General features: G+C 42.2%; 1 long non-coding RNA gene across 1 annotated transcript in view; it reads left to right on the top strand.

Annotated features, from left to right (window-relative positions):
* Window positions 1-12,422, top strand: part of LOC120915590 — a 59,308-nt gene extending 46,886 nt beyond the window's left edge. The window contains exons 2-3 of the long non-coding RNA XR_005743895.1: window positions 3,103-3,190; window positions 12,168-12,422. This is a non-coding gene — a long non-coding RNA (uncharacterized LOC120915590). The remainder of the gene's footprint in view (window positions 1-3,102; window positions 3,191-12,167) is intronic.
* The last annotated feature ends 7,792 nt before the right edge of the window (window positions 12,423-20,214 follow it).

The raw sequence follows: 20,214 nt of genomic DNA, 5'->3' as shown, positions 1-20,214 counted from the left end.
TATATATTTTTTATCCTAACACCCTAGAGAATAAAATGGCGATCGTTGCAATACTTTCTGTCACGCCGTATTTGCGCAGCGGTCTTACAAGCGAACTTTTTTGGGAAAAAATTACACTTTTTTTATTTTAAAAAATAAGACAACAGTAAAGTTATCCCCATTTTTTTAATAGTATAAAAGATAATGTTACGCCGAGTAAATTGATACCCAACATGTCATGCTTCAAAATTACGTCCGCTCGTGGAATGGCGACAAACTTTTACCCTTTAAAATCTCCATAGGTGACGTTTAAAAAATTCTACAGGTTGCATGTTTTGAGTTACAGAGGAGGTCTAGGGCTAGAATTATTGCTCTCGCTCTACCAATTGCGGTGATACCTCACATGTGTGGTTTGAACACTGTTTACATATGCGGTCGCTGCTCACGTATGTGTTCGCTTCTGCGCGCAAGCTCGTCAGGACGGGGCGCATTTTCTGGCTCCTAACTTTTTTAGCTGGCTCCTAGATTCCAAGCAAATTTGTCAACCCCTGTTTTACAAATATCTGAAAAGTGTGGTATGCATTTGTATTCAGCACCCTTTACTCTGATACCTCTAACTAAAATCTAGTGGAACCAATTGCTTTCAGAAGTCACCTAATCAGTAAATAGAGTCCACCTTTGTGTAATTTAATCTCAGTATTAATACAGCTGTTCTGTGAAGCCCTCAGAGGTTTGTTAGAGAACCTTGGTGAACAAACCGCATTATGGAGGCCAAGAAACACCAGACAGGCCAGGGATAAAGTCGTGGAGAAGTTTAAATCAGGGTTAGGTTATAAAAAAATATCCCAAGCTTTGAACACCTCAAGGTGCACTGTTACAATCCATCGTCGGAAAGTTCGGCACAGCAAAAGGTGCTCTGGTCAGATGAGACCATAATTAAACTTTTTGGCCTAAAAGCAAAACGCTATGTGTGGCAGAAAACTAACACTGCACATCACCTTGAACACACGATACCCACCGTGAAACATGGCAGTGGCACCATCCATGTTGTGGGGATGCTTTTCTACAGCAGGGACAGGGAAGTTGGATGGAGCCAAATACAGGGCAATCTTTAGAAGAAAACCTGTTGGAGTCTGCAAAAGACTTTAGACTGGGGCAGAAGTTGACCTTCTAGTGGGACAACAACCCTAAACATACTGCCAGAGCTACAATGGAATGGATTTGATCAAAACATATTCATGTGTTATGGTCCGGTCAAAATCCAGACCTAAATCCAGTTGAGAATCTGTGGCAAGACTTGAAAAATGTTGTTCACGGACGCTCTCCATCCAATCTGACAGAGCTTGAGCCATTTTGCAAAGAAGAATGGGCAAAAATGTCAGTCTCCTAGATGTGCCAAGCTGGTAGGGACATCCCCAAAATGACTTGCAGTTGTAATTGTAGCAAAAAGAGGTTCTACAAAGTATTGACTCAGGGGGGCTGAATACAAATACACGTCACATTTTTTTGGATATTTATTTGTAAAAGATTGTGAAAACCATTTATCATTTTCCTTCCACTTCACAATTATGTGCCACTTTGTGTTGGTCTATCACATAAAATCCCAAGAAAATACATTTATGTTTTTTGTTGTAACATGACAAAATGTGGAAAATTTCACAGGGTATGAATACTTTTTCAAGGCACTGTAATTAACCTATTTACCCTATAACCGTTTGATATGGGGCAGTAGCTAAATAAAAAATTTTAAAAAGAGAGAAAATCATTAGCCAAAGTTGCTATTTATATTTTGAGTCTAAATAAAGTGGGAATTTACATGGTTTAAAATATTGTCAGAGTATTTTGAGGACTAAAATATAACTAGGGCTGCAACGAACGATTATTTTCATAATCGATTAGTTGGCCGATTTATTGTTTCGATTAATCGGATAATAGCCTTAAAAAAATAAAAAAATTGCATTTAAAACAATTTTTGGGCCAATTTGTTGTTGGGCAGATTACAAAACACAAATTGCCGCAAAAACACATTACATGCTTTTCTGCAGCTTCTCCATTGAAGTATATTGAACCAAAAGAAAACAAAATAGCACCGTTTTGCGTTAAAAAGTCCTTGCCCTTTCCAAATTCGCAGCAGCTGAAAAAAAAATCATGCATGTGAACGTGTCCCATAGGAAATCATGTAAATGAACTGTAGTGTGTTTCTGCAAAAAGCACCAAAAGACAGAGGTGTGAACCCAGGCCTGAGATGTTTAGTAACATAATGGGGGTTACAAAATGAAAAAAAGTACAAAAAGAGCAAATAATCGCTACTGTAAGAGGTTAATTTTTTTTACTGTGGGACAGTGAAAGTAATATTTACAGTAGCGATTTGCTTTTTTGTACTATAAAGGGCAAATTTTAGTTTTTTTATCCCCATTATGTTACTGGCCGATTAATCGATTATGAAAATTGTAATCGATTAATTTCATAATCGATTAGTTGTCGATTAATCGATTAGTTGTTTCGGCCCTAAATATAACTACAGCCTCGAGTACTTACAATACATTTTAAATTGTTTGTTACACTTTACAAAAAAATAAATACTAGAAATAATGTTAAGTGGTTCTAAAGTCAGAAGGTTTCTTTTTATCTTAATGCATTTTTTTTACTTTACCCCCCATCTTGATCCAGCGATGTTGCACAAGAGTCTCAGCTGTCTGGGACGCTCCCTGCTGAGACAGCAGTGGGGTGCCATTGACTCCCGCTACTGTCAAAGTCAGTGAGCCAATGAGGAGAAAGAGAGGGCGGAGCTGAGACAAGGCTCAATGTCTCAATGGACACAGAGCAGGGGCTCGGCTTGGGTGCTTCCCGAAGTAAACTTCTTGCTGTTTGGGCACTTGGCAGGAGGGAGGGGCCAGGAGTGCCAGCAAAACCATTGCAAAACCATTTCACAGAACAGGTAAGTATGACATGTTTGTTATTTTTAAACAAAAAAAAAAAACAATACTTTAATATCACTTTTAAACGACATTGTGTGGAGCGTGAAGACAGTTAAAAGTTCAATTCGACTAAATTTGAAAAGAGGGTTTCATTTTATTAATAGGCATGCTAAGTGTGTCAATGTTATTGTTCTTTAATTCCAAGGTTACACCACGGGGAGGTTTTCGTCAATGTGAGGGCAACTCAAGACTAAAAAGAAGATGTTTAGGATACAAAGGCGAAGAGCCAGTTGGTAAGTAAACCACTCATCTTCTCAAGGTTTGCGTATGATGTGAAATATGTAAGATTTTTTTGTGGAATTTTGTTAGCAAAATAATGTTGCATTTTTAAAAGCCAACGCCACACAAACTAATATTTCAGCTTTGAGTAGACATTGGTAGTGTAAATAATTCACCATCATCTTGTATCTGTCAGACCAGGCTTTCTCAATTAGGGTTCCTCTAGTCTAGAGGTTGCTGGAGCTGCTTGAGCAATAAGAAATTACAGATCAGTCATCCACTTATGCTGACTACCAGGGGCGGACTGACAACTCATGGGGCCCCCGGGCAATAGAAGATTATGGGGCCCCTGGGCTTACAGATGGCCACCACGCCAGGAGGCAGTGCAGAGGCGGGGCAGCTAAAATCTCTGGATTTTCACATCAAAAGCATGTCGGTTTCGGACATATCAGGGACAGATCTAAAAAAAACATAGATTTTTACATACTGTCCCTAGTTTTACTGAGCCTGGCAACCCTGATGGGGCCCCCTAGTGGCATGGGGCCCTCGGGCAGTGCCCGAGTGACTCAATGGTCAGTCCGCCCCTGCTGACTACCAATGTAACGGTCATTTCAACACTGATCACCAGTGCAGGGGGCATTTTTTTCATTAACCACATCCCTACCGAGTCATAGTAAAATGTCGTCGGCGGGAACCTTTCGTCTTTCAGAGTGGACGTCATATGACGTCCTTGCATTCCCGGCCGCTAGGGGGCACACGCGCGCCCCCCGCCGCATTGCTCGGGACCCAGTGTGCGTGCCCGGCGGCCGCGATGTCCGCCAGGCACCCGCGATTGCCCGCAATCATGGCAGGACCATGGATCTGTGTGCGTAAACACACAGATCCATGTCCTGTCAGCGGTGGGGAGACTGATGTGTGTTCCCAGTACAGAGGAACACACATCGATCTCCTCCCCTTGTGAGTCCCCCTCCCCCTACAGTTAGAACACACTTTAGGGAACATATTCAACCCCTTCAGCGCCCCTTAGTGTTAACCCCTTCCCTGCCAGTCACATTTACACAGTAATCAGTGCAGTTTTATAGCACTAATCGCTGTGTAAATGTGAATGGTCGCAAAAATGTGTCAAAAATGTCCGCCGCAAGGTCACAATAAAAATCGCAGATCCCCGCCATTACTAGTAAAAAAAATTAAATAAATAAAAATTCTATTCCCTATTTTGTAGACGCTAGAACTTTTGCGCAAACCGATCAAATACGCTTATTGCGATTTTTTTTTTTTTACCAAAAATATGTAGAAGAATACATATCGGTCTAAAAAAAAATTATGATATTTCTTAAATCAAAAAGTAAAAGATATTGGGCCAGATTCACGTAGGAGGGCGTATCTTTGTACGGGTGTAGCGTATCCTAGATACGCTAGGTCGCCGTAACTTAGAGAGGCGAGTACTGTATTCACAAATAACTTGCGCCCTAAGTTACGGCAGCGTAGCGTAAATGGGCCGGCGTAAGCCCGCCTAATTCAAACTAGGCTGGTAGGGGGCGTGTTGTATGGTAATGAATCGTGGCCCCACGTAAATGACGCACCTAACGAACGGCGCATGCGCGTGCATGCTCAGTATCTCGTTGAATTTTCTACGTAAATTAAGCCGGCTCAATGTTTAGTCGACATGAACGTAACCTACGCCCATCCCCATTCACGGACGACTTACGCAAACGACGTAAAATACGACGCTGTTCCGACGTTTCCGACGTCCATACCTAACATGACTTACCCCTGCTTTTATGAGGGGTAAAGTTACGCGCATGTACGTTCGTGAATTGGCGTATCTAGCTCATTTGCATATTTGACGCGGAAATCAATGGAAGCGCCACCTAGCGGCCAGCGTAAATATGCACCTAAGATACGACGGCGTAAGAGACTTACGTCAGTCGTATCTTAGACAAATTCTGGCGTATCTGATTATTTGAATCAGGCGCCGAGATACAACGCCTCACATTCAGACTTACGACGGCGTATCTGGAAATACGCTGTCGTAAGTCCTTTGTGAATCTGGGCCATTGTGTTTTTTTCAAAATTGACGCTCTTCTTTTGTATAAACATACATATAAACGCAAAACATAAAAACTGCGGAAGTGATCAAATTCCACCAAAAGAAAGCTCTATTTGTGGGAAAAAAAGGTCGTCAATTTTGTTTGGGAGCCACGTCGCATGACCGCGCAATTGTCATTCAAAGTTCAACAGCGCTGAAAACTAAAAATTGGTCTGGGCAGGAAGGGGGTGAAAATGCCCTGCATGGAAGTGGTTAACCACCAGTGTAAAGGAGCATTTCTCCATTGACCCAATATGGGGGTATTTCAGCAGCCACTTTTTCTGCAATAATATTAATTGCTGAGGATAAGATTACTGCAAACCAGGGATGTCAGGGGAGGCAGAGCCTGTCATGAACATAAAAAAAACTATTGAGGGTCGCAGCTCGGCGACCTGGGGGACCACCTGCCGCTGGTCAAAATGGGGCTCCTACGACCTATGGTTTCCGGAGATAAGGGACTCATTGTGCAGCCTGTCGGAAGCTACATACACAGCGGCCAGTTTAAATCCAAGCTGGCACACTCTGTTTGCATCAGACTGGGAGGATGAGCTCACAGTGCCTCCCACTGCTTGTCAGAGGCACTGAGATCAATGGACAGCTTGGAGTCTTGGACCAATGGTAACATACCATTAGCCCCAGCTGTCCAATAAAAATGCTGCAGTGGTGGCATGCCTCTCACTGCAGTGTCATAGAAGGGAGCATGTGTCTAAAACATGGGTTTATGGGTATAAGATTTACAAGATTTTTTTTTTTATAAATAATATATTAAATATTAATAAAGATTTTTCTCACACAGTTAAGAGGGAGAATAATAATCTGTTGCTGTTGAAAACTGTACTGTTTTAATCAAACTAGTTCATATATTTTATATGCTATATGTTATAACATAATAATTTATTATTTATCTATTTACTGTGCAATTACTGGTTGTATAACTTCAAACTTCAGTAATTTGTCTGTTTAACCACCTGCTTGAGTACAGTTTTTGAAATTATATAACAAATTATAATTGAAAATATATAATAATTATTTTTATATTATTGGTATTAACCCTTTGTCACCCAGGCCAATTCTGACACTTCTCTGCTACATGTAAAAATCATAATTTTTTTGCTAGAATATTGCGTATTTAGCAAACACCCTAGAGAATAAAATGGTGGCCGCAACTTTTTATGTCACACGGTATTTGCACAACAATTTTTCAAACACTTAATTTTTGGGGAAAGAAACTGTTTCATAAATAAAAAGGTAAAAAAAAACAGAAAAGTTTTATTTTTTTGTATAATATGAAAGATGATGTTATTTAGAGGAAATAGATACCAAACCTGTCATGCTTTAAAATTGCACACACCTGTGGAATGGCGACGCTGTAAATATTTTTACATGTTTAGAGTTACAGAGGAGGTCTAGTGCTAGAATTATTGCTCTCACTCTAACGAGTATGTAACCTATGTGTATCTGGCTCTGATACTAGCCAGTGCCTCAACAGTCACTGACCTCACCGCACGTCCCTGCTGCATGCTCCATTGTATGGCTGTTCATAATGGGCTTTGAGCTGGTAGTGTCTGGTATATTTGAATCACTATATTGTGGATATTGCAATTTGAATTTTCTGTTAACCTTCTGTACAGAAGAGAAATTTATATTTTACATTCATAAGTTGTCTGTGTCTATTTCTGAGATGTGGAACACTGTGAAAGTCCCATTTCTTGTTCTATAATTTAGTTAATTTGTCCACTAAAAAAAAATCAAATAGTGGTGTTGCGCTCCCTCATGAAATAACATATAAACCTAGATATATAAATGCAGAGAGAATAAATTATATAAATAAATATATAAAGTGCTGCTGTGCTGCAAACAAGTGCAATGATAATACATATTCAAAAATTGTTTGCAGCACTTTATATATTTATTTATATAATTTTATATAATTTATTCTCTCTGCATTCATATATCTAGGTTTATATGTTATTTCATAAAGGGTGCGCAACACCACTATTTGATTTTTTGTGTGATTCTTTTGTGGGTAGTGTTTGACTCTTATGGTGTTTGCGGCACCCTTGAGCAAATCCATTTACCCATAATAGCGCAGGAATACCCCTGTTTTACATATAATTTCTCTACTAACCACCAATATGGGGGCATTTCTCCAAATACCACCAGTGTAGGGGGGTATTTCTCCACTGGCCGCCAATGTAAGAGGTTATTTTTCTACTGGCCACTAACATAACCATACACTTTTCCATTGATAACTAGTGTAAAGGGACATTACAGTTTGTTTTTTTAATTATTAATTTATTTACATGAATATTTATGACATGTAGAGCAAGGGAGTATTGTAATCTCTGGGTGTTAAATATTCTAGCCATGCCATGTTCTTTATTCCTTTATTTAAAACTTTCAATAGCTTGGTGATCCCATCGTCCTTTTATATTTGTTTATGTTTAATCTTTTATTAGAGTATTAAAAAGCATATAACAAAAATGTATACAACCCTGTGAGCGTAATACAAGAATTTGGATACATAAGTACCAAGCACAATATGATGCTCACAGAAATGAAGAAGTCTTTATCATTATTATTAGCAGAGGTCCCGGGACCTAAGATGTCAAAATTATTTCAATGGTTTGAGAAAAGACACACTGCCAGGGGCAACCGAAATTTCAATGTAGTTTGTCCCACACCTCACAAGACCATACAGAATGTATTAGGGCCAGTTTACAGTCGATCTTTACATGGACAGGTGTTTTTTGGAGCGTTATTGATGCATGCTTCTAATGCGTTTTTGAAAGTAGAATTTAAAGTGGAAAGAGTTAACAGCCATTGACCAAACCCTTCTATTACACGTTTCCAATGCATCAAAATGCTTATTATATGTAAATTAATGCGTTGCTGTAGACTTCCATGGGCCTTACAAGGCGCTATAACCCAGGAAAAAACAGACATGTATTTTTCTATATGCACTGCATTGTAGTGCAGAGATAGGAGCAGACACAAGTTTTGCTATGGGGAAGCTGGACACATGTTAAAATGCAACAGAGTATGTTTTGTATTTGGACTCCATATCCTTTTATGTCACATTATGGAAATCCATTGGCGGGAGGGGCTGATATTATTTTGCTTTGGAATGTTTGCAGCCCATTGGGCAGAATTTAAATACACATTTAGGGTAGAGTGAACCTTTAAATAGCAAACTGCTTCTATTGGGTGTGTGTGATGGCATGGAAATGGATACATATGTTAAGCTGTTTGTTTTTTATACTTCTTTCTATGCAAGGAAGCAAATCTTCCTACACTGGAAATTCTTCCGTCCTACCCACTTTAACTGCATGGCGCTCATCGACCCCCCAAATTCAGCACCAGGAAAATAAAGTGCTAAAAGAACATAATCCAATCAGACAGAACAGACTGTTTATGTACATGGAAAAAAAAGTCAAAAATAGCTGTGGAATTGTCTAATCGTTCCCATCCACCACCTACAATGTGTTACCGTCTTCAATTACTTCTAAGTTCAGCTGCTTCATTTGTAATTGTTTTTATCTCCTGAACCCTTTATATCTCCTGAACCCCATTGACTGGGTACTCCGGATGGTTTGGTACCACTCAATGGGCCAAATCCTCAGCCAGGCGGCGTAACTTAACTTTCAGCAGTTAAGTTACACTGACTTAAAGTTTTTACCTAAGTGCCTGATCCACAAAGCACTTACGTAAAAATTTCAAGCCGTGTAAGTTAAGTGCCGCCGTCGTAAGGCGTTCCTCCTCTCCGGGGGGCGTTTACAATTTAAATGAGGCGCGCTCCCGCGCCGGCCGTACTGCGCATGCGTGTGACGTCATTTTCCCGACGTGCATCGCGCGAACGTAATTGACGCCGGGCGGCTTTGTGGATTGCGACGGGACACTAAAGTTGCGACGGGTGAAAAAAAGACGCGCCGGGAAAACAAATAATTAAAAAAAAAAATGACAGCGTCGCTCAGCATGCATTCCTGAGAGGGAGAACTCCATGCCAATTTTCCACGAAAAAACCGGCATGGGTTCCCCCCCCCCCAGGAGCATACCAGGCCATTAGGTCTGTTATGGGTTGTAAGGAGACCCCCCTCCGCCGAAAAATCGACGTAGGGGGTCCCCCTACAATCCATACCAGACCCGTATCCAAAGCACGCTACCCGGCCGGTCAGGAATGGGAGTGGGGACGAGCGAGCGTCCCCCCCCCTCCTGAGCCGTGCCAGGCCGCATGCCCTCAACATGGGGGGGTTGGGTGCTCTGGGGCAGGGGGGCGCACTGCGGGCCCCCCCACCCCAGAGCACCCTGTCCCCATGTTGATGAGGACAGGACCTCTTCCCGACAACCCTTGCCGTTGGTTGTCGGGGTATGCGGGCGGGGGCTTATCGGAATCTGGGAGTCCCCTTTAATAAGGGGGCCCCCAGATACCGGCCCCCCACCCTAAGTGAATGGATATGGGGTACATCGTACCCCTACCCATTCACCTGGAGGCAAAAAGTAAAATGTAGTAAACACACAACACAAGGCTTTTTAAAATAATTTATTATTCTGCTCCGGATGCCCCCCCTGTCTTCGTTATTAGCTCAATTAGCAGGGGGGGCTTCTTCTTCCACTCTCCGGGGGTCTTCTTCCACTCTCCGGGGGTCTTCTCCACTCTCCGGGGGGGGTTTCTTCTTCCGCTCTCCGGGGGGGGGGCTTCTCCGGACTCCGGGGGTCTTCTTCCATCTTCTCCCCTCTTCCGCTGTTGACTCGGCGAACCCCGGTTCTTCTGCAGCTCTCCGGTGCCTTCTTCTTCAGCGCTGGCTGCCTGCTATGTTTGTGTGTTAGCTCGATTTCAAACAGGCAGCCAGCGCGGTCTTCTGTGGCGTCAGGGTCTTCTCTTCCTTTCTTCCGATGTTGCCTCGTCGCCTGTTGTCGCTGTAATGATGGAAGCGCGCCTTGCATCACATTTATATAGGCATCACCGTCCCATCATGCTCCGGTAGGTACCCACGTGGTGGGTGCACGTGGGTAGGCACCCACCACGTGGGTACCTGCCGGAGCATGATGGGACGGTGATGCCTATATAAATGTGATGCAAGGCGCGCTTCCATCATTACAGCGACAACAGGCGACGAGGCAACATCGGAAGAAAGGAAGAGAAGACCCTGACGCCACAGAAGACCGCGCTGGCTGCCTGTTTGAAATCGAGCTAACACACAAACATAGCAGGCAGCCAGCGCTGAAGAAGAAGGCACCGGAGAGCTGCAGAAGAACCGGGGTTCGCCGAGTCAACAGCGGAAGAGGGGAGAAGATGGAAGAAGACCCCCGGAGTCCGGAGAAGCCCCCCCCCAGAGAGCGGAAGAAGAAACCCCCCCCGGAGAGCGGAGAAGACCCCCGGAGAGTGGAAGAAGACCCCCGGAGAGTGGAAGAAGAAGCCCCCCCTGCTAATTGAGCTAATAACGAAGACAGGGGGGGCATCCGGAGCAGAATAATAAATTATTTTAAAAAGCCTTGTGTTGTGTGTTTATTAACTTTTACTTTTTGCCTACAGGTGAATGGATAGGGGTACGATGTACCCCATATCCATTCACTTAGGGTGGGGGGCCGGTATCTGGGGGCCCCCTTATTAAAGGGGACTCCCAGATTCCGATAAGCCCCCGCCCGCATACCCCGACAACCAACGGCAAGGGTTGTCGGGAAGAGGTCCTGTCCTCATCAACATGGGGACAGGGTGCTCTGGGGTGGGGGGGGCCCGCAGTGCGCCCCCCTGCCCCAGAGCACCCAACCCCCCCATGTTGAGGGCATGCGGCCTGGCACGGCTCAGGAGGGGGGGGGACGCTCGCTCGTCCCCACTCCCATTCCTGACCGGCCAGGTAGCGTGCTTTGGATACGGGTCTGGTATGGATTGTAGGGGGACCCCCTACGTCGATTTTTCGGCGGAGGGGGGGTCTCCTTACAACCCATAACAGACCTAAGGGCCTGGTATGCTCCTGGGGGGGAACCCATGCCGGTTTGGAATTTACAAATTGCCGTGGAGTTCTCCCTCGGGAATGCATACCAAATGCCGTCGCTTGAATGGGCCTTTACAAGGTGTGACTAACTTTACACTTTGTAAAAGCAGCCCTAGTTTTACACCAGGCAAACTAACACTTACGGCGAAAAAACTAGGCACAAAAGCTTTGAGGATCGCCCTAAGTGCTAATTTGCATACTAGCAGAGGCATTTCGACTCGAAATGCCCCCAGTGGCGGATGCGGTACTGCATCCTAAGATCCGGCAGTGTAAGTCCCTTACAGATGTCGGATCTTCTGCCTAACTTAGGAAAACTGCTTCTGAGGATCAGTTCCAAAGTTAGAACCAGAGATACGACGGCTTACGCCGGAGTATCTCTTTTGTGGATATGGCCCAATATCCTGACTATAACCATCTACATGAGTTGCAAGCAGATGTGAGAGTACAGTAAGCAGTTGATTAGAGACTCAGTTTTAGGTGGACACTTTGACATCTCGGTAAAGTTCCAGGGCTGTTTGCTGGTATTTACGGTACTTTAACCACCCCATTAAAAATAGCTGATGTAGTTACCAAGTGGATATTTCAGCATTATTACCTCTGTGTTTTGCCAGCATTTGGGAAATCTCAAAGGTGGACCCTGCCTTGCTAATACATGCTTACTGACTGCTGACCAAACACTAGAAAAACATTATAGGTGTTTAATTGGGGTTAAAGTAAACTTACTAGCACCAAACCTTTCACCGACTATATGGTTAATTAACTAGCAGTTAATTATTGTAGCTGCATTCCTTATTTTATTAAATAACTTTCTTATTAAAGCTGAACTCCAAGATATGTAAAAAATGTTTAAACACAAGAGGCATGTGTATTCCAAGTTGAATCTTGATGTGCTTTCTGCTTTTCTTCCAGATCTGTGCAGTAATCCAGTGTGAAACATTGCCATTTGCCAGGAACATTCTGCAATGAAGACCAGTCACTTCTGCTCTCTCTCCTTGTGCAGGGTGACTGGTCTTGTCTCCACCCCCTCCTGTAGTTTTCTGCAGGCAGACTGTATTGAGTGGCCCTGCTGGGATCCTCACATGTCTGTTCTCTGCATGGGCTATGGGAACTTTATTTTTTCCATGAGATGATTGCTTACCATAAAAAGATTTTATTTTCCATAAATTGATATTCTTTCTTGAGAAGTGTTATTTTATCTCCTCCAAAAATGGCTGTTTTTCCCCCTGCTTTCACAGAGGGTCCCTTCACATAAGTGTCATCAATTCTGTCACTAAAAGTGAGAAAACAAATATCTGAAAACCAAATCCTTTTACATAATTTTACATTAGTTTGTGCATCTGTCTTCAGTTCAGTTTACATCGGTATGTATCCTTTTTCATATACCTGATTTTTTGGGAGTGTTTTTTTTTTTGGGGGGAGTTTTTTTTTTTTTTTTAAGGGAAACAAATCCACTAGTTGACAAAAGTATAAAAACATGTTTCATGTCTGGAACAGGAAGTGGAATGGACATAAATGGATGTCATCACACGTGATTCAGTCTGGATCTGTGTGATCGATCCAGATTGAATGCCTGTGTGAAAGGGCCCTTAAAGACACATCATGCAATCTTATAATTTATTGACAACCACAGGATTTTGAGGAGTGAACTGATGATAATCTTTTTAAAGTGGCATTTACATACAAACCAATCATTCCTAATCCTAATGGGGTGTAAATAAAATATTTATTGTATTAAAACAATAAAAATTGTGAAAAAATAAGGAATAGTAATTCAAATATCAGATATTCTCTCTCTCTCTCTCTCTCTCTCTCACACACACACACACACACACACACACACACACACACACACACACACACACACACACACACACACACACTCTCTCTCATAAATTGTTATGTTCATTGAATAATGAATTGACCTTTATGTGCAAATGGTTACACAATAAATACAATACAGTCAAATTACCTTGCACCTGTACAAAATAATATAAGTGATTTAGCCAAAAAAAAACATTTTGTTTTTGTTTTGTTTCTACCATTTTTTGTGTCCTTGTTATGTACAGTATTTCAAGTATATTTGCATTTTTTTTTTTTTTTTTGCAGAAATATTTATTTTTTCTCCAGTCAAAAGTTTAAGCATAACCTCCAAATTTATGTTCTAGATTAGGATATCCTGAGTAAATTCAATATATGTCTAGCCATCATAATTTGGGTAATATTTAATCATAGTTGCATAATTAAATGTAAGTTTGACAAAGAACATGGATGTGAATTCATTGGAAGGGTAGTCTGTGGATGGGCCAGATTCGTAAAGCTCTGTAATTAGTGCTCAGTACAGTCAATGGTTTTGCATGGTGACTTCTGATGCATGACAGTTCAAGGAGACTTAATCCCCCTGATGAATGATTGTGCCACTCTGCCATTTAGTGTGCCGCACATTGCAATGTGTAATGGCCTCCTCATTCTTTGAAACACTGAAGGTGAACTTCAAGATGTAAATATGTCCAGAAACAAGCTCATTGGCTAAGGCAGGAAGCAATTGGTAGAAGTCAGTAACTTATATGCTACAGTAATCGTCTTTCCATTATATGACCATTAAACTGAGAACTATTGGTTCCTTTTGAAAAATTGCATTTGCAAATTATAGTGCTTTTTGCGTTATCCTTACATAGTTACATAGTCAGCTTGAAAAAAGACACAAGTCCATCTAGTTCAACCACAAAAATAAAAAAAAATATCCCACAATCCCATATACCCAATTCTATACCCACAGTTAATCCAGAGGAAGGCAAAAAAAAACCAGCAGAGCATGATCCAATTTGCTACAGCAGGGGAAAAAAGGCAATCAGATTTTTCCTGGATCAACTTTGCCTATAATTAATAATCCTGATAGATGAACCTCCATTCTAGGCTTTACAAGAGACAAATAATAACAATTGCATTTTTTATCTAAAGAAAGAGAAGTCTAAAATGTCTCAACAATTGCACTGTGGGAGTAAAATCGTTTTGGAAGCTGTAGAATCTTAGCTTTTTCATATTATTCCTTTTCCCCCCAAGTACTTTTGCTGCATTTAAAACATTATTGAAAACACTGGCAGTCTGTACAGTATAGTGCTTTGGTGTATCCAGAAAAAAGTAGCACACTATAGTTTTTTTTTTTTTTTTTTAATCATTGCTCTTTAGACATTTTTGAGTTTTATGACCTCATCATGTAATCATACAGCAGTATAGAAGATTATATAGTAAAGCAGAAATATATACTATACTATATATAAATAAATGGCTAAAGAGTAATTTTTGCAATGAAGTTTTGAAAAATTATTGCATCAATATTCACGCTTCACTTTTTTGGCCATTTTTTCAAAAAATGTAGTTCTGCACTTTGAGCTCTAGGTGGCAATGGTGATTTAACAAACCTTGAAAACATTGGCGATGCATACTTGAGCTCCATAAAATATGACACAGGCGGGCTTGAAAACTTATATTAAAATAGTAAATGTTAAAAAGGTAAATTATATATAACAAGTTAATATTTTGGGCCAGGGTAATGAAATTATGAACCATAAATGATGTTCCTCCCTGTTTTATTTCCAGGTAAGCTTGTACAAAATATTAAATTTCCCAGTAGTTAAGAATGTTCAAATTGTGCTTGTTGCCATCAGGGAGTGTATAAACAATGTAATACTGTGTCTAAATGAACATTCCACAGTTAATTTTGTAGACTTGTGAAATGAGCCCTATGGCGTCATGCAAATTTTGCACATTTCCAGTAGGGCTCAATGAATACTTGAAAAGCCTCTACATACAGTACTTTTAAGAAGCACATCAGGTTTCAGATGATATGCACAGAGTTTAGTGTTTCACCGGTCTCCTTTACAGAAATTAAATTTGTCAAAGAAGTCAAATCATACTGTAAATCCAAACTCTGAGAACTTTGAAAATGATTCCATGCATTGGGGGTTAACTGCTGGTTTGGTCTAATTAGTCTGGTTACCCCGGCAGATGGCGCTCCCTTATGCTCTGGCAGGGGACTCTTCTTCTGTGTCATCACATCCAATGCAGGGCTACAGTCCTGCATTGGTCTAAATCAGAGGTGGCAAACACAAGGCCCGCCAGGCCTTGTCATGGCCTGCATGTGGCCCACGCAGCGGCCCCCATCAGCAGGGGGATCTCTCTCCTGGCAGTAATCAGCGAGGGGCCGAGCCGAGGACAGATAGGCCTGAGAGCCCGGAAGTCGGGAAAATAGTTCAACCACGGCCGCCTCCTCCTTGACCTCTCCCCCCCTGACCCCGCCCCCCCCAAGAGGTGAGAAGCGGCGGGCGCAGCATCTCCTGTGCCTCTAGAGCAGGGATTGCTCTAACTTCCTCTTCAGTAAAATGAGGCCCGGGGAACAGGCTGACTGGGGACCCAGAGGACGGGCACGCTGCCAGGGAGCTGCTGGAAGGATCAAAGGAAACACACAGGCATGAAAGGTAGGGCTAGCAGTCTCTCTCGTCATCTCTCAGCCTCCTCCCCCTTTCCTTCAGCTCCACTGTCTCTGTGATCCCAATATCTCAGTGAATTCAAATCTCCAGTGCTGCAAAAAAACACAATTGTACAAATATATAAATAAATAAACTAGTTTTATATAATAATAAAATGTTCATTCATAGCCATGTTTTTTGATGGTTTTTATTGATTGTTATATGAAATTAGTTTGTTTACTTGTATATCTGCACAATTTGTGTTCTTGCAGCACTGGTGATTTGGATTCACTACCCAGTAGGGCGATCTTAGAATTATTGTATTTGTTGAATTGTTTTAATTAAATTTTCTGTACTTTTTTTTGCACAATGAGTTTGAGGTTTCTTGCAGCACCAGTGATTGGGACTCACTACCCAGTAGGGTTATTTTTATAATATCTAAGTTAATGGAAGCTACACATGTCATGTTCACACTATAATACTTGTTGCAGCACTGTGCACTTGGGATCAATACCCATTAGGGTTTATTTTTTTAACCTTTTTGATTTTTTTCTATATATATTTTGGTTTATATATAGATATACCAATATATATATATATATATATATATATATATATATATATATATAATCATTTTCAAAAAGGTTAAATACAAAACCCTACTGGGTATTGCTCCCAATTGCACGGTGCTGCAACAAGTATTATAGTGTGAACATGACATGTGTAGCTTCCATTAACTTACATATTATAAAATCCCACTCCCAATGCCTATCTATGATGGCTAACCTGTGTAGAAAAGATGTAAACACCTATTTTCAGGCTGTCCATGTCATGTTATTCCCTGTGAAAGCCAGTGGTGTATGCAGGGGAGAGGAGGGAGCACCAACAACAGATGGGACATAGGAATCTGTATTTGATGTCACCACTCCAGGCTTTACCAGTTATTGACGAGCACGCTCTCCTCTCCCCTGCAGCCACCGCTGGCTCACACAGGGGATCATGTAACCAGACTGGAGCTAGCTAAAAATAGGTAAGTCTGCGAGTCGGGGGAGCAAATTACCCCGAGCGCTGACAACCCACGCTACGCCACTGGTGTGAGCGCAGATACAACCGGCCCTTTGAGGGCAACCAAACTGCTGATGCGGCCCCCGATGAATTTGAGTTTGACACCCCTGGTCTAAATGATCTCTGGAACTTAGACTGCATAAGGGAACAGATGTTATAGGGACCGGTCTAGCAGAGCGGAAGATGAATTAAGTAAATCTACTTTAACAAGTGCCCTAGACTTAAATTCACTGCAAGGGATCGTTTTTAAGTTTCCTAGACCTGGGCTTTAAAGTGGAACTCTTTGATGCAACTAAAGAAAGTTTTTATGGTTTCTACTCAAACCTGTTCTCCGCTCCTAATCAAAGAGAGCAGTCGCCCTATTCTGGACATAAAGACTCAATGTTTTGAGACAGCATTACCTGTGTTTTGTGGAGATGGTCTGATGAAGATGCTGTAGCTTCGAAATGCATTACCATTCCTTGCCACTGTGAACAATCACATTTCCTGTTCCTGTAAAGTCACGACCAGCTGCTTCTTGTTTCCTGCTTCCTGGTTTTCAGCCTTCTCTGGATCCCTGTAAGATCACACCAGTACCCCAGGCTGCATGTCAGGTCACCTGTGGCCAGGTGACAAGTGCACCCCGTTGGGGTCAGGGATGCACCACAGGGTAGTGAACCCTATGGCCGACTGCTGCGATTAGAGAGGAAGTGTGAACCCAAGATTGCCCAGGGAGCGGAGTCTAAGACCCAGCTTTGTGTTCACCAGAGCCTCTAGTGGTGAGGATGGCCTTCGCCGCAGCTGGATCCAGGTCGCGACCCCTGGGATCCCCTAGGTCACGCTCCGCAGGGAGAGAGGGGAAGCAGGACAAGCAGTAGTGATGGGTAAGCTGAGGTCAGGGCAACAGGCAGACAAGGGTAACCGAGGGACAGGCAAAAGGTTAGGATCACAGGCAAACAGGAGAAGTCAGGGACGAGCCAAGGTCGGTACACAGGAAGATAATCGTAGCACACTGCAGACAGGAACTAAAGCTAACAACACAGTTAAACAGCAAAGCATACTAGCAGTGCAGTGGTTAATATAGGCTTCCTGGGATGGCCTAGGGTGGAGGAACACAGGGAGGAAGGTGATAAAAGACAGTCAGAAGGAGGGTCAGGCCTCTAATGAACACATGGAGATCAGGTAAGCTGCCAGAAACTAAAGTGCATATCCATGACCCTGCAAAGGGAAAACAGGACCCTATATAGGACGTTTATGAGACTCCAGGACTGGCGATTTACACCACATACTGAACTCATCTAATTTAACCTGTGAGTTACTTGTTTTTATTAAATATATGATTTATTGTGCAGTCTGGTTCCCTTCTGTTCCCATTTCTACACAGAGCCCATCGCTTCACTCTAAGGGAGCTGCCTCCAGGTGCTAATCATACAAGATCTCGGATCATTTATGGACATTATGTTTTAAACAAATGTTTTAATATTATTACACACACATTTTATGTATACCTATATTCCAGTTGCTATATAATTTTATGTTATCACCAAATCTAGCGCCGCTGTTCACCCCTGTGTTTTGTGGAGGGAACAAGCGCTATCATTGCCCTTCCCTTCAGTCTATCAAGGCTTCACCAAGGTGCTACCTCTTGTACTAGCTCTGGTTCCTTTACAGGGCAATCACATAGTGAGATATCTAAGTGACCTTGTCTGCCAATGTCCACCAAATTTTTCAGATTCAGTAGAGGTTCAGTTGTGTCCTGGACCTTTAAAAAATCTATTATAAAACACACAATTCCAGATCATTGCAGTTCAACATTCTGGATGCAAGAAGGCCTAGTCAATGGACAATTGTTAACTCTGGCCTAATGGCTCAAGAATCCAGTGCTGGAGTTGGATAATCTATCTTCCGTGGCCTGGAGGATTTTCATCATGAATGCCAGCTTGACAGACTGGAGAAGAGCTCTGGACACCTTTTTAGTGCAGGGAACAGAGTTGCAGATGCTGGAAGAGGATTCAGTTATCCCTACACAGAACCCCTCAACTTTCAGGTCATTTGATCCAGGTCCTATTTAAAGGGGTTGTAATGCCAAAATATTTTCCTCTTAAATTAAAGTCTGACAGTAGCTGATAAAGTAAAAAGTAATGTTTTGCATTATAACTGGTTTGATACCTGTTGAAATCGAGCTGTTTTATTCACCTCCGTCACTCCTGAATCATTATTCTCACTGACTTCCTGGTTTGCGATGCGCATTCATTCTTGCTACATCTCGGCCTAATGGGAACTACAGTTCCCATTAGGCTTAGCCTCCATGCCTGTGAGGGATAAGAGAGAATCTTCAGACAGGGCTGTAGTCATAGGGAGGGGGTGAGCACATTCTGCTTTCCACCATGCAAAACAGCTCAGATGCTGGTGGAAAGCAAGAAGAGGAGTGACAGGAAATGGCATTTTCAAATCTGGATTACTGTATTTTGGAGGTCAAAATGAAAAACTAGGTAAGTGATATTTAAATGCTCTAGCTTACAGCAATCAATTGATCTAATAAAAAACGAACCTTTAGTGTTCCTTTAAGAATGCTACGGTAGTGTCATACTTCAACCATCAGGAAGGAACCAGAAGTTTTGTTACTCAAAGAGAGACTGACCTGGTTCTGGCTTGGGTGGAGCTTCACAAACAGGCCTTGTCCACTGTGCAAATTCCAGGTGGGGAAAATTGCCAGAGTGACTTCCTTAGTCATCAACATCTAGACTTCAAGACCTCTACTACAAATGGAAATGTGGTGCTTGGACCTTGCATTATACTCCTGGCGCACTCTGTGGGCTTTCCCACATCACCCTGATCTTCTATCTGATGGACCGGTTAATCATCCTGCTTCACAGTTTCTGGATTTAATAGCGTGGCTAGGATAGGCAAAGAGAGAAACCTATCTGATTAAATTTTTCCTATGCTCCTAAAAGCTTGGAAATGTACCTCCCAGGAAGGTCTACCATTGTACCTTGAAGGCATACTTTGCATGGTGTGATGCAATGAATTTCAGTGCCAGGTAGTGTGGGGTCAATCGGCCTTGATTACCATCAAAGGTCAGATCTTGGCTCTCGTGATTCTTTTCCCCAAAAGACTGTTTGCCGGTAATTTCCTGAGTATTTTCCTTTACTATTCTCCTAGCACTCCTTATTGCCATAACCTCTGTGAGCCAAGATAACAGCTTTGTCTTGTAAAGCATCCTTTTAAGTGATACACAGGGACAAGTTTATCTTAAAGTGGTTCTAAAGGCCAAAGTTTTTTTATTTGACCTTAATTGATTCTCTTCAGTATGGCAAAAAAACTTTCAACTGTTGCTACCCCCAACCCCACCCAAATACTTACCTGAGCCCGATCTCGATCCAGCGCTTTGCCTGAGAGCAGCGGCATTGTTCTTAGTTTAAAGTGGTAGTAAACTCTGTTTTACA

Source organism: Rana temporaria, chromosome 10 (assembly GCF_905171775.1).
Source record: "Rana temporaria chromosome 10, aRanTem1.1, whole genome shotgun sequence".
In the NCBI taxonomy this organism is placed as follows: domain Eukaryota; kingdom Metazoa; phylum Chordata; class Amphibia; order Anura; family Ranidae; genus Rana; species Rana temporaria.
This window is presented reverse-complemented; position numbering and strand designations above follow the sequence as displayed.